This window comes from Halichoerus grypus, chromosome 5 (assembly GCF_964656455.1).
Source record: "Halichoerus grypus chromosome 5, mHalGry1.hap1.1, whole genome shotgun sequence".
Lineage (NCBI taxonomy): Eukaryota > Metazoa > Chordata > Mammalia > Carnivora > Phocidae > Halichoerus > Halichoerus grypus.
In genome coordinates this window covers 82,057,062-82,071,420 of record NC_135716.1, presented here as the reverse complement: position 1 = coordinate 82,071,420, position 14,359 = coordinate 82,057,062, and positions in this window count along the sequence as shown.

The window sequence follows — 14,359 nt, the reverse complement described above, 5'->3', positions numbered from 1 at the left end:
ATTCCCTCGGTGTCCATTTCCATTCCTTTGATCTTTTTTCAAACTAGGTTCTCCAGAATGAAGGCTTCTCAATCAGTTTGGGGAGAGATGTGCCCTGACCACCCATCCACACATTTACCCAAGGCAGCCACACAGGCTCAGGGACAAGAGGACCAACCATTTTTTTATTTGCATAACAGACACTAATTCTCTCACTTCACAGAGGACTAGAAGGGGAACTCACCAGAAATCCCTAGGTGCTGGCTGTGAGTAAAAGCACCTTCCAGCCCGAATGTGAACAAAGAGCTAGATAGAAAATCAGCAAGACTATAGGAATGTATATAAGAAGGGCCAATAATCTACATTTAAAATGGGAATGGGCTAAATCTGTAATGAGATGTCTAGTTTTTTCTCCTTACCCAAGAAGTAAGGCCAGCACCTTCTAAAATCCTCTGACCAAGCCTACACACACACACACACACATTCACTGTTTGGAACCTTCAAATGCCTTAGGTCTCCTCATGCAAATATAGTTCTGAAACTAAATTTCAAGGGGGCCCCATGGCCCACACTTCCCCACAGTCACAAGGAATCTTCCAGACTTCCCAGTTTAAAGAAGAGGATATTGCTCTGAGACACTGGATTTGAATAGCCCACAGGGTGAACCTAGACTGAAAAAGTGCAAGAGGATGGAAATAGATATATGGTGAGCCAAATGTGTTTATTAGAGGTGAGATGAGACATAATGTTTTTAATGAAGTGACTAGGACAATCTCCTAGCAACCCAATTCTCATTCCCAGGAATGAGAAACAACTGTGGGCTTGGGTGACTGCGGTGGGGGTGGGGGGGTGGGGAATCTCCATTGCCTACACCTGGGAGCCCTGTCAGCAAGAATTCTGCATTCTTCCTTCAGAAAGAGAGGGAAATCTGGTGTTAGCTTCTTTTAATTGCTCTTCCCATGAATGGATAGAGGCTGCAGTGATTCAGGTATAGTACGTTGGGACTCCCAGCTGATGCTCAAGCTTTTGGATGCAGGCCATGGTGCAATATGCCTTGAAAGGGCACTTCCTGAACTCACCAGATCCTTCAGCATGCAGCATATTGGTGACAGTTCTGTTCTTCAGAAGGAGCATCTCAAGCTCAAGGAGAGGATGGCCACCTTTCCTTTGGGATATCAGACATGGATGCTCTCATATAGTACAGGACCGAAGTGGGAACTCACAACCAATCCTTGGGTGCTGGCTATGTGGGTAAAATCCCCCAGGCCCCCATATGTAAATCAACCCTAAATAAAAAATCAGCAAGGGGATGGAAATGGTACAAGGAAGGCCAAAAATCCACAATAAAATTGGGAATAGGGAATTTGTTTGGGTATTGTGGACATTGCTGCCATAAACAATGGGGTGCACATGCCCTTTCAAATCAGTATGTGTGCATCCTTTGGATAAACACCTAGGCATGCAATCAACGGGTCATAGGGTAGCTCTATTTGTAACATTTTGAGGAAACTCCATACAGTTTTCCAGAGGGCTGCACCAATTTGCATTCCCACCAACACTTTAAGATGGTTCCCCTTTCTCCACATCCCCACCAACATCTGTTGTTTCCACAGTTGTTCATTTTATCCATTCTGATTGGTGTGAGGTGGTATCTCACTGTGGTTTTGATTTGTATTTCCCTGATGTCGAGTGATATTGAGCTGAGCCTCTTTTCATAATCCTGGGGGAGAACACACGCAGCAACCTGTTTGACAAATTCTTGCTAGACACGTCTCCAAAGGCAAAGGAAACAAAACCCAAAGTGAACAACTGGGACTTCATCAAGATAAATTGTCTTTGCACAGCAAAGGAAATAGTCGACAAAACCAAAAGACAACGTAAAGAGTGGGAGAAGATGCCTGGGCAGCATAATCACTAGCACAGGGACATTCCTGTCTGGGGAAATTGGGAACACCTGGCATTCCACAAAGCCCACAGATGCCATTCTGATGTTGAGGTCCAAACAGAGCACTGAAATAGGGATGAATGGGCTCGAGGAACCTTCCTGACTTTACGTGAGAAGGGAGAGACACTGAAGGGTTTTAGTTACAGGAAGAGTCAAGGAGCCTGAGAGCTGGCTCATCTGAACACAAAGGAAGACTCCCTGGGAGCTATCCTAGGCATTCGACCTTTCAGGACAGACTGTGTGAGATTCACCAACTGCAGGAAGAAGCCAGCTCCTGGCTTTGCCAGATCTCATGCGATCTTGGGGCAAATCTCATGTGATCTCAGTCCAAATCTTGTGAGATGTCATTCAAGCCCCATGAGACCTTGGGCCAGCCAGTGAGGTCTAGGGCCAAAACTTGTGAGGTTTCTGGCCAAAGCTCTCAGGCCCTTGGATGGAACTGGCACTCCCTAGCAGAACCTGCTTTGTGCCCCTTAGGTAAGTAGGGTTGGCACATGCCAGAAGTGGGCACAACGTCCAATATCTCCAGTTTAAAAATGCTCCAAGGCACAACGTGAAGAAAGAAATAAGCTGTCTCATACCTAAATCCCTGGTATCGCAACATCCTGGGGGAAGAGGGGGTAATAAGGGAGCACTGAATTCAGAATGAATGGGCCTGGTGAACACTTATTCACACTAAACCCAAATGAAGAATGAGGAGGGCAGGAGGAGAAGGAAGAAGCAATGTACCTCCCAAGCAAGACAAGTGAGCACAAAGGCTTTCCCAGGCATTGAAAACATTAAGGCTGTCTGTATTAACTGCACAACCACCCAGAAAAAAAGAAAAATGAAAAGATACCTCTTTCTGTAGCCGGACATCACATGATCTTGGGGAAAATCTTGTGAGATCTCAGTCCAAATCTTTAGAGATCTCATCCAAATCTCGTGATATCTTGGGCCCAGCCATTGACACCTAGGGCCAAAACCTGATGGATCTGTGGCCAAACACCCTGGCCCTTGGGGAGAACTGGCACTCCCTAGCAGAGCCTTCTTGGCACTCTTTATGTCAGTAGGGAATGCACGTTAGGATGGGGCAGAATTCTACTTTCATAATTGGTCCCAGACACGACCTTCAGGAAGACACAAAGTGTCTCTCACACCTAAATATCTGGTGTTTAAGCATCCCACCTTCAAGCAGGTAAGAAGGGAGCATTGATTCAGGATGAATGGGCACAGTGGATTCTTACTCATTCTCATCCAGAGGTGAGAGAAACAGGAGGCAGTAGGGGAAGGAAAAAGCAAAAGGCCCGAAAGCAGGACTGGTGAAAAGAGAGGTAGGGTCCCTGGGGGCTTTCCCAGGCTTTCAAAACTTTAAGGTTGTCTGTATTAGCTTCACAATGCCCCAGGAAAAAAAAAAAAAAAAAGAAAATATACTTTTCCCTTCGCCAGACCTCAGGTGATTTGGGGGTAAATCTGGTGAGGTCTGTCTAAAACTCATGAGATCTCATCTAAATCTCTCCAGATCTCAGTCCAAATCTCGTGAGTACTCAGTCCAAATCTCGTGAGAACTCAGTCCAAATCTCATGGGATCTCTTCCAAATCTCCTGAGATCTCAGTCTAAATCTCATCAGATCCCACCCACATCTCAAGAGATTTCTAGCCAAACCTTGTGAGATCTCATCCAAATCTTATGATATCTTGGGCCCAGCCATTGACATCTAGAGCCAAAACCTGATGGATCTGTGGCCAAACACCCAGGCCATTGGGGGGAACTGGCACTCCCTAGCAGAGCCTTCTTGGCACTCCTTATGTCAGTACTGAATGCACATGCCAGGATTATGCAGAACTTCCAATGTCAGGGTGAATAATTGGTCCCAGACCTGACCTGCTGGAAGCCACAAGGTGTCTCCCACATACCCCTGGGGTTTCAGCATCCTGGTCAAGAGCAGCTATGATGGAAGCATTGAATTCAGGAAGAATGTGCCTTGTGTACTCTTAATCACCCTCAAACAGAGGTGATAGAAACAGGAAAGCACCACTGGAGTGAAGAAGCAATGTCCCCTTCCCCCACCTCCTGACCCCGAGCATGACAAGTGAGCACACAGGTAGGCTCCCTGAGGCATACCCAGGCTTTGAAAATATTAAAGCTGTATGTCTTCACCTCACAACCCCTCAGCAAAAAAGAAAAGTTACCTCTTTCTTTCCTGGGCCTCAGGTGATCTTGGGGGAAAATCTCGGGAGACCTCAGTTCAAATCTTGTGAGATCTCCTCCAAATCTCATGAGACCATAGGCCCAGCCATTGAGGCCAATCTACCGGGCCCTTGGGAGTATCTGGAACTCTTTAGCAGAGCCTAAATTGTGATCCTTATGTCAGTAGGGATGGCTCATGCCATGATGTGGCAGAACTTGAATAGTACCTACTTGGCCCCAGACACGACGTGCAGGGAAAACACAAAGTGCCTCACTCCAAATCCATGGTGTTTCAGCATCCTGGGTGAAGAGTATGTACGAAGGGAGCAGAAGTCAGATGAATGGGCTTGGTGGATTCTTATTCATGTTCAACCAGAGGTGATAGAAACAGGGGAGCTGGAGTGGAAGGAAGAAGCAAGGGGACCCCAAGCAGGACAAATGAGCACAAAGGCATGCTCTCTGGGGCTTTCCCAGGCTTTCAAATTATTAGCATCGCAACACCCCAGAAATGAAAGAAAATATACCTCTTTCTAGAGCCAGACCTCACACCATCTTGGGGAAAATCTCGTGAGGTCTGGGTCCAAATCTCAGGAGAGCTCATCCAAATCCCCCAAGATCTAGGTCCAAATCTCATGAGATCTCATCCATATCTCATGAGATCTCATGCCCAGCCATTTAAATCTAGAGCTAAACCCCGATGGGTCTGTGGCCAAACTTCACGGCACTTGGGAGGATCTGGCACTCCCTAGCAGAGCCTGATTGGAGCTCTTTGTCAGTAGGGGATGCACATGCCAGGACTGGGCAGAACTTCCAATTTGACCGGTTTCCTAATGGGTCCCAGACATGACCTGCAAGAAGACCGAGGTATCTCACACCTAAATCCCTGGTGTTTCAGCATCCTGGGTGAAGAGCAGTTAAGAAGGCAGCATCGAATTCAGCATGAATCATCCTTGTGGACCCTTGTTCACACTAAACCAGAGGAGATAGAAACAGGAGGATAAGAGGAGAAGGCAGAAGAAATGTGCCCTAGGGAAGGACATGTGAACACAGAGGCAGGCTCCCTGGGGGCAGTCCCAGTCTTTGAACACATTAAGCTCTCCGTGTTTACCTCACAACACCCCAGAATAAAAAGAAAATATAACTCTTTCTTTAGCAGGATCTCAAGTAATCTGGGGCCAATCTCAGAATTCTCTGGCTGTCTCTCAGGAATCCTCATTCTAAATCTCAGGAGTACTCTGACAAATCTGGTGAGATCAACGTCCACTCCATGGAAATGGGCCAAAATCCCCTGAGACATCAGGGCATGTCTCTCAAGATCTATAACTAAATCCCATGAGACCTGGGGAGAAGTCTCTCCGGAACTCAGCAGGGGTAGGAAATGCCTAACCTTGATGCTTGTGCAGCATAATAGCTAGCCATTGGACATTCCTGTCTGGGGGACCGTGGGAACACCTGGCATTCCACAAAGCCCACAGATGCCATTTAGATGTTGGGGTCCAAACCCAGCACTGAATTATGGATGAATGGGCTCGAGGTCCCTTACTGACATTACGTGAGAAGGGAGAGACATGGGAAGGCATCAGTTACAGGAAGAGGCCAGGAGCCTGGGAGCTGGCTCATCTGTACACCCAGGAAGGCTCCCTGGGTGCTGTCCCAGGCTTTCAACTTTTCAGGACAGTTTGTGTGAGAGTCACCACCTGCAGACAGAAGCCACCTCTTTCTTTTGGTTGAGCTCAGGAAATCATGGGGAAATTTGCACTGGATCTCAGGCCACAGCCCATGACACCTTGACCCAAATCTCATGAGTTCTCAGGGCTAATCTCATGCGATCTATGAACAAATATCACAAAGTTTCAGGAAAACCGGCCCAAGAGCTGGACATGTGAAAACACAGGCAGGCTTCCAGGGGGGCTTTTCGAGGCATTCGACATGTTAAGGCTATCTGTGTGTGTGTCAGCAGGATAAGCCACCTCTTGCCTTCACCAGATCTCATGTAATCTTGGGCTAAATCTTGTGATTTCATGCAGTTTGGTGTGTTTACTGATGTATGTGTGGGGATGTATAAGGAAAGTGCCATATACTGGAATCAAACAGCACTGTGTAGAAAGCATCTTTCAACTAATGTCTTCTTTCATTATGATACAAGTGCTTTCAAATGTATCTGTGGAAGCATAAGGAGGTCTCAATATACTTAATGAAACAACACTGTGTAGAAAGCATCTTTCAGCTAACAGGTTCTATCTGATTATAGAAACATTTTCAAATGTCTGTGTGAAGCATAAAGAAACTTCCATATATTTAACTCACTGCAACCAAAGGGGGTGTAAGGCACCCTTCATTCACATCTTCTTTCATTAAGATATGTTTTCCAGTGTCTGTGTGGATGCATAAAGAAAGTCTCAAATAATTATCTCCATGAAACAACACTGTGGGGAAGGCGTCCTTCAACTAACATCTTCTTTTATGAAGTTAGAAGTGTTTTCAGGGCGCCTGGGTGGCTCAGTTGGTTAAGCGACTGCCTTCGGCTCAGGTCATGATCCTGGAGTCCCTGGATCGAGTCCCGCATCGGGCTCCCTGCTCGGCAGGGAGTCTGCTTCTCCCTCTGACCTTCCCCCCTCTCATGTGCTCTCTCTCTCATTCTCTCTCTGTCAAATAAATAAATAAAATCTTTAAAAAAAAAAAAAAAAGAAGTGTTTTCAAATGTATGAGTGGAAGTATAAGGCAGCTGCTATAGACTTGACTCCTTCAAACAACACTGTGTGGGAAGCATCTTTCAACGGACATCAGGGTTCGTGCAGATAGAAGTATTTTCACATGTATCTGTGGATGCCTAAGGAAAGTGCAAAATACTAAACTCAATGAAATGGCACAGTGTAGAAAGCATCTTGCAAATGACATCTTCTTTCATGAAGATAATAGCGTTTTCAAATATACGGGTTGAGGCATAAGAAAAGTGCCATATACTTGACTCATTGAAACAACATTATGTAAAAAGCATCTTTCGACTAACATCTTCTTTCACGAAGATGGAAGTACTTTCAAATGTATGTGTGGAAACATAAGGAAAGTGCCATGTACTTAAGTCAATGAAACAGTACCCTATGTACTATACCTTGGCTAACTGAATTTAAATTAGAAAAAAAAAAAAAAAGAAAGGAAAAAGAAAGAGCATCCTGTAGAAAGCATCTTTCAACTGACATCCTCATTCATGAAGATGGAAGCATTTTTCAATATATCTGTGGAAACATAGAGAATGTGCCACTATTTCCCTCATCCAAACATCACTGTGTAGAAAAGCATCTTACAACTAATATCTATCATGAAGATAGTAGCCTTATCAAATGTATGTGTGGTAGTGTAGGGAATGTGCCTTATACCTAACTCATTGAAACAACACTGTGTAGAGAGCATCTTTCAAATAACATCTTTGTGCACAAAGGTTTAAGTCTATTGTGGCTCACAGCAAAATGGGTGGCTAGGTTAAACTGCAATCTTCCCCAGTCTCTGCGCTCTGCTCAGTTCACCCCAGAGAAGTGGCCAATGGGTAAGCACACAGAATTGTGAACCTACTGTGACTCACACTGAAAAGTTAAGAGGTTTCCTGCCCTCTGAGCACCCCCTCTGACCCTGCTGCTGAGCTCTGCTCCATGACTCCCAGGCTGGCCTTTTGTCTTGGGTGAGGCCAAATACACACTTCCAAATGCCCTCCAGGAAGGGCAGCAATCTCTCCCTGAGTAACCCAAGGGATCTCCTCACCTCAGCTTATTGTGTGGTCACAACCCGCTGCACTCTTTCCAACTTGCTCCCTCTTCCTGACTTTCTGTGAACCAGGCTTCCTCCCCTTCCCAGCCATGTGGCTTCCCAATCCCCCAATTCAGGACTCTGAACCTCGCCTCTGCCAAATTCTCTCCCTCTAACTGTGCAGATTGTTTTCTTACTCCTCCTATCCCCTTCCTAGTTGTTCAAAATAGTTGGATATTGATCTAGTTGTATTCAAAGGACAAGGCAAGTTCCAGATCCCCCTACTACTCCACCATCTTGGAAACCCAGCACAAAAAGTTCTTATGTCTTAATGAAAGAAAGATGTTACTTTAGGGACACTTTAAACATAACGTAGTTTCAAGGAGTTAAACACATGCCTTTTCCCTTGTATTTATACACATAAGTTTAAAAACACTTACAGGGGCACCTGGGTGGCTCAGTTGGTTTACATCTTAGTGAAAAAATATATCTTCATGAAAGGAAGATGTTCCTTGGCAAGTGGTTTAAGCACAGTGATGGTACAAGGAGTTCAACAAATGGCTTTTAGTAGTCTTATTCACATAGGTTAAAAACACTTATATTCTAAGGAAAGCAAGATGTTGCTTGGAGTATGGTTAAAAACAGTGTAGTTTCAAGAGAATAAGGACAAAGCCATTTCCTTGTGTTAAAACTACAGGTGTGAAAATACTGCTTAACTTTATGAGACTGACGTTACTTGAAGATGTTTTAAGTACATTATAGTTTCAAGGAATTAAATACAAGGCCAATTTCTAGGGCTTATACACATAAGTTTATGAACATATATGTGAAAAAGAAAGTTGTTACTTAAATGATGCTTTAAGCACAGAGTAGTCTCAAGGAGTTAAGCACATTTTTTCACTAATGTGTCTTCACAAAAGGTTCAAAAGAAAAAAGACATTACTTGAAGGACACTTTGAGCAGAGTGTCATTTCAAGGAGGTAAACACATGGATTTTTCCTAGTTGTTCTACACGTTATATCACTTATATCACATTACAACACTCATATTTTAATGAAGGGAATAATGAAGGGACTTGACACATGGTTTTAAGCACAGTGCAGTTTCAACTAGATTCTAAGGCCAGATCTTCCAGGACTATGTTAAATAACACACAAAAGAATGAACCTGGACACTTTCTTATACCATACACAAAAATAAACTCCAAATGGATGGGAGCCCTAAATGTGAGACAGGAATGCATCAAAATCCTAGAGGAGAACACAGGTAAGCAACTTCTTTGACCTAGGCCACAGCTATTTCTTGTTAGACAAATCCTCAAGGCAAGGGAAACAAAGGCAAAAATGAACTATTGGGACTTTATCAAGATAAAAAGCTTTTGCACAGCCAAGGAAACAGTCAATAAAACTAAAGGGCAACATATGCAATGGGTGAAGGTATTTTCAAATGACTTATCCAAGGGCTAGTATCCAAAACCTATAAAGAACTTATCAAGCTCAACACCCGAAAACTAAAAACTCCAGTCAAGAAATAGGCAGAAAAAAGTCCAAGATGGAGGAGGAGTAGGAGACCTTAATTTCATCTGGTCCCAGGAATTCAGCTAGATAGCTATCAAATCATTCTGAATACCTGCAAACTCAACCAGAGATCTAAGAAAAGAATAGCTGCAACTCTACAAATAGAAGTGACCACTTTCTGCAAGGTAGGAGTTGAGAAATGAATCCAAGGCGATATATGGAAAGATAGACCTTAGCGGGAGGGAATCTCCATCAGCCACCTACTGGCAAGTGATATAACGGTGGAGCACAAAGTAGGAACTTTTAGAAGTCTGCTCTGGTGAGGGACATCACTCAGGCTGCTAAGCAGGGGTGGAACCCTAGCTGGGACAGTGTGGTCTCAGGACTTTTGGGTTACAGGAAGACTGGGGTGCCTGAGTGCGCCAGAGCTCCCAGGCATTGCAGCAGGGAAGCTGCTGCAAAGAGTGAGCCCAGGAGTGGGCTCTCAGCTCCGTATTACCATAAACCGTGAACTGCAGCACAGTTGGGTGACTGCTCTCTGAGCAAGGGCCCAACAAGCGGCAGGACAGGCAAGACCCCTCTTCCTCCCTGCCTGAGATAGAAATGCTCGGTCACAGGCCAGGTGAGCATGGAGTGTGGCCAGGGACCAAGGAAACAGGAGTGATTGACTGCTTTTCTCTGAGGGCTCACTGAGGAGTGGGGCCTCTAAGCTTTCCACTCCAGGGTGGGAGATTAGGAGGACACCATTTTCAGTCTCATCCTCTAAAGTTCCGTGGAAAGGCTTCAGGGAACAAAAGTCACGTAGAGCAAACTGGAGCAGATTACTTAGCCTGGGCCCCTGGCGAGGGCGGCACAATTACGCCTGGGGCAAAGACACTTGAAAATCAACACAACAGGCCCCTCCCCCAGAAGATCAGCAAGAACATCCAGCCAAGACCAAGTTTATCCATCAATGAGAACTACAAAACTCCAGTGCTAGGGGAATACAGCACATAGAATTCATGGCTTTTTCCCCATTATTCCTTAGTTTTTCAATTTTAATTTTTTTTAACTTTTTCTTTACTTTTCAACCAATTTCTTACTTTATCAACTCCTTTTTAAAAATCTTTTTTAATTTTCATTTTTATGTTTACACTCTATCCCTTTATTGTATTTAATCTCATTTTTGTATATATGTAAGTTTTTCTTTCTTCACAATTTTGGGATGCAGTTTCTTGTAACAGACCAAAATACACCCAAAATCTAGTGTATGGCTCTGTTTTATTCACCTGTCTGATCATATTCAATTTTTTTGTTGTTTTCTTTTTTTTTCTTTGTCTTCTTCCTTTTTTTGGTTTTTTTTTCTCTAATTTAAATTCAATTATCCAAGGTATAGTACATCATTAGTTTATGACATAATGTTCAATGATTCATTAGTTGCATATAACATCCAGTGCTCATCACGTCATGTGCCCTCCTTAATACCCATTACCTGGTTACCCCATTCCCCCGCCCCCTCCCTTCTGCACCGTTTGTTTCTTGGAGTCCAAAGTCTCTCATGGTTTGTCTCCCTCTCTGATTTCTTCCCATTCAGTTTTCCCTCCCTTCCTCTATGGTCCTCTGCACTATTCCTTATATTCCACATATGAGTGAAACCATATAATAATTGTCTTTCTCTGATTGACTTATTCCACTTAGCATAATACCCTCCAGTTCCATCCATGTTGATGTAAATGGGAGGTATTCATCCTTTCTGATGGTTAATATTCCATTGTATATATAAACCACATCTTCTTTATTCATTCATCTGTTGAAGGACACCTCAGCTTATTCCACAGTTTGGCTATGGTGGACATTGCTGCTATGAACATTGGGGTGCACGTGCCCCTTCTTTTTACATCTGTATCTTTGGGGTAAATACTCCAAATGTAAATATCATTACAGTTACATTCTATGCTTTCAATGTATTTAATTTTATTTTTGTATATATAAGTTTTTCTTTCTTTACAATTTTGAGATGTAGTTTCTTCTAACAAAAAGACCAAAATACACTCAGGAGATAGTGTATTGCTCTATTCTCTTCACCTGTCTGTTTATATCCCTTCCTTTTTTGTTGTTGTTGGTTTTCTTTCTCTTTTGTTATTTCTTGTCTTTTAATGTCCATTTTTACACTTACATTCTATCCTTTCATTGTATTTAACTTTATTTTTATACATAAATGTTTTTCTTTCTTTACAATTTTCGATCTAGTTTTCCAAAAAAACAGACCAAAATACACACAGAATCCAGTGTATTACTCTATTCTGCTCACTTGTCTGATTATATTCTCTCTCTCTCTTTTTCTTTTCTGCAGTTTCAGGTCTTGTCTGATTTGTTTAGTGTAGATTTCCCTGTGGTCATAGTTGCCATTTTAGTATTTTGTTCTTTCCTTCATCTATTCTTCTCTGGATAGAATGACAAGTCAGAAAAACTCACCTCAAAAAAGAGTACTGACTGCCAGGGACCTAATCAGTATGGGCATAAGTAAGATGTCGGAACTAGAGTTCAGAATAACGATTATAAAGATACTAGCTGGGCTTGAAAAAAGCATAGAAGACACTAGAGAATCCCTCTCTGGAGAAATAAAATAACTAAAATCCAATGAGGTTGAGGGGCGCCTGGGTGGCTCAGTCGTTAAGCGTCTGCCTTCGGCTCAGGTCATGATCCCAGGGTCCTGGGATCGAGCCCCGCATCGGGCTCCCTGCTCAGTGGGAAGCCTGCTTCTCCCTCTTCCACTCCCCCTGCTTGTGTTCCCTCTCTCGCTGTGTCTCTCTCTGTCAAATAAATAAATAAAATCTTAAAAAAAAAAAAATCCAATGAGGTTGAAATCAAAAAGGCTATTAGTGAGATGCAATAAAAAAAAATGGAGGCTCTAACTGATAGGATAAATTAGGCAGAAGAGAGAATTAGTGATAGAGAAGACCAAATGATGGAGAATAAAGAAGCTGAGAAAAAGAGAGATAAACAACCACTGGACCACGAGGGGAGAATTCGAGAGATAAGTGATACCATCAAGTGAAACAATATTAGAATAATTGGGATCCCAGAAGAAGAGGAAAAAGAGAGAGGGGTAGAAGGTGTATTGGAGCAAATTATAGCAGAGAACTTCCCTAATTTGGGGAAGAAAACGGGCATCAAAATCCAGGAGGCACAGAGAACCCCCCTCAATATCAATAAAAATAGGTCAACACCCCAACATATAACAGTACACTTACAAATCTCAGAGACAAAGAGAAAACCCTGAAAGCAGCTCAGGACAAGAGGTCGGTAACCTACAAGGGTAGAAACATTAGATTGGCATCAGACCTATCCACAGACACAAGGCAAGCCAGAAAGGACAGGCATGATATATTCAGCGTGCAAAATGAGGAAAATATGCAGTCAAGAATACTTTATCCAGCTAGGATGTCACTCAAAATAGAAAGAAAGATAAAAAGCTTCCAGGACAAACAAACTTAAAGAATTTGTGATCACCAAACCAACCCTACAAGAAATATTAAAAGGGATCCTCTAAGGGATCCTAAAGTAGCATAGACTAGAAAGGAACAGAGACAATATAAAGTAACTGTCACTTTACAGGTAATACAAGGCACTAAATTCATATATTTTAATAGTTACTCTGAATGTAAATGGGCTAAATGCCCCAATCAAAAGACACAAGGTATCAGATTTCATAAAAAAACAAGATACATCAATATGCTGTCAGCAAGAGACTCATTTTAGACCCAAAGACACCTCCAGATTTAAAGAGAGGGGATGGAAAACCATTTATATGCTAATGGACATCAAAAGAAAGCTGGGTTGCGATCCTTTATCAGACAAATTATATTTTCAAACAAAGACTGTAATAAGAAATGAGGAAGGACACTATATCATAATAAAGGGTCTAACCAACAAGCAGATCTAAAAATTGTAAATATTTATGCCCCTAACAAGGGAGCAGCCAATTATATAAGCCTATTAATAACAAAATCAAAAAGAAACACCTCAATAATAATACAATAATACTAGGGGATTTTAACACCCTACTCACTACAATGGACAGATCTTTTAAGCAGAAGATCAACAAGGAAACAAGGGCTTTGAATGATACACTGGACCAGATGGACTTCACAGATATATTCAGGACATTCTATTCTAAGGCAACAGAATACATATTCTTCTCAAGGGCACATGGAACATACTGGGTCACAAATCAGATCTCAACCAGTACCAAAAGATTAGGGTTATTCCCTACATATTTTCAGACCACAATGTTTTGAAACTGGAACTCAATCACAAGAGGAAATTTAGAAAGAACTCAAATATACAGAGGCTAAAGAGCATTCTACTAAAGAATGAATAGGTCAACCAGGAAATTAAAGAAATTAAAAAATTCATGAAAACAAATGAAAACGAAAACACAACTGTTCAAAACCTTTGGGATGCAGCAAAGGTGGTCCTAGAGTGAAGTATATAGCTATACAAGCCTTTCTCAAGAAACAAGAAAGGTCTCAAATACACAACCAAACCTTACACCTAAAGGAGCTGGAGAAAGAACAGCAAATAAAGCCTAAATCCAGCAGGAAAAGAGAAATAATTAAGATTAGAGCAGAAGTCAATGAAATAGAAACCAAAAGAACAGTAGAACAGATCAACGAAACTAGGAGCTGGTTCTTTGAAAGAATTAATAAGATTGATAAACCCCTGGCCAGACTTATCCAAAAGAAAAGAGAAAGAACCCACATACATAAAATCATGAATGAAAGAGGAGAGATCTCAACTAACACCAAAGAAATACAAATAATTATAAGAACATATTATGAGCAACTACATGCCAACGAATTAGGCAATCTGGAAGAAATGGATGCACTCCTAGAGACGTATAAACTACAAAAGTGAAACAGGAAGAAATAGAAAACCTGAACAGACCCATACCCAGCAAGGAAATTGAAGCAGTAATGAAAAATCTCCCAACAAACAAGAGCCCAGGGCCGGATGGCTTCCCAG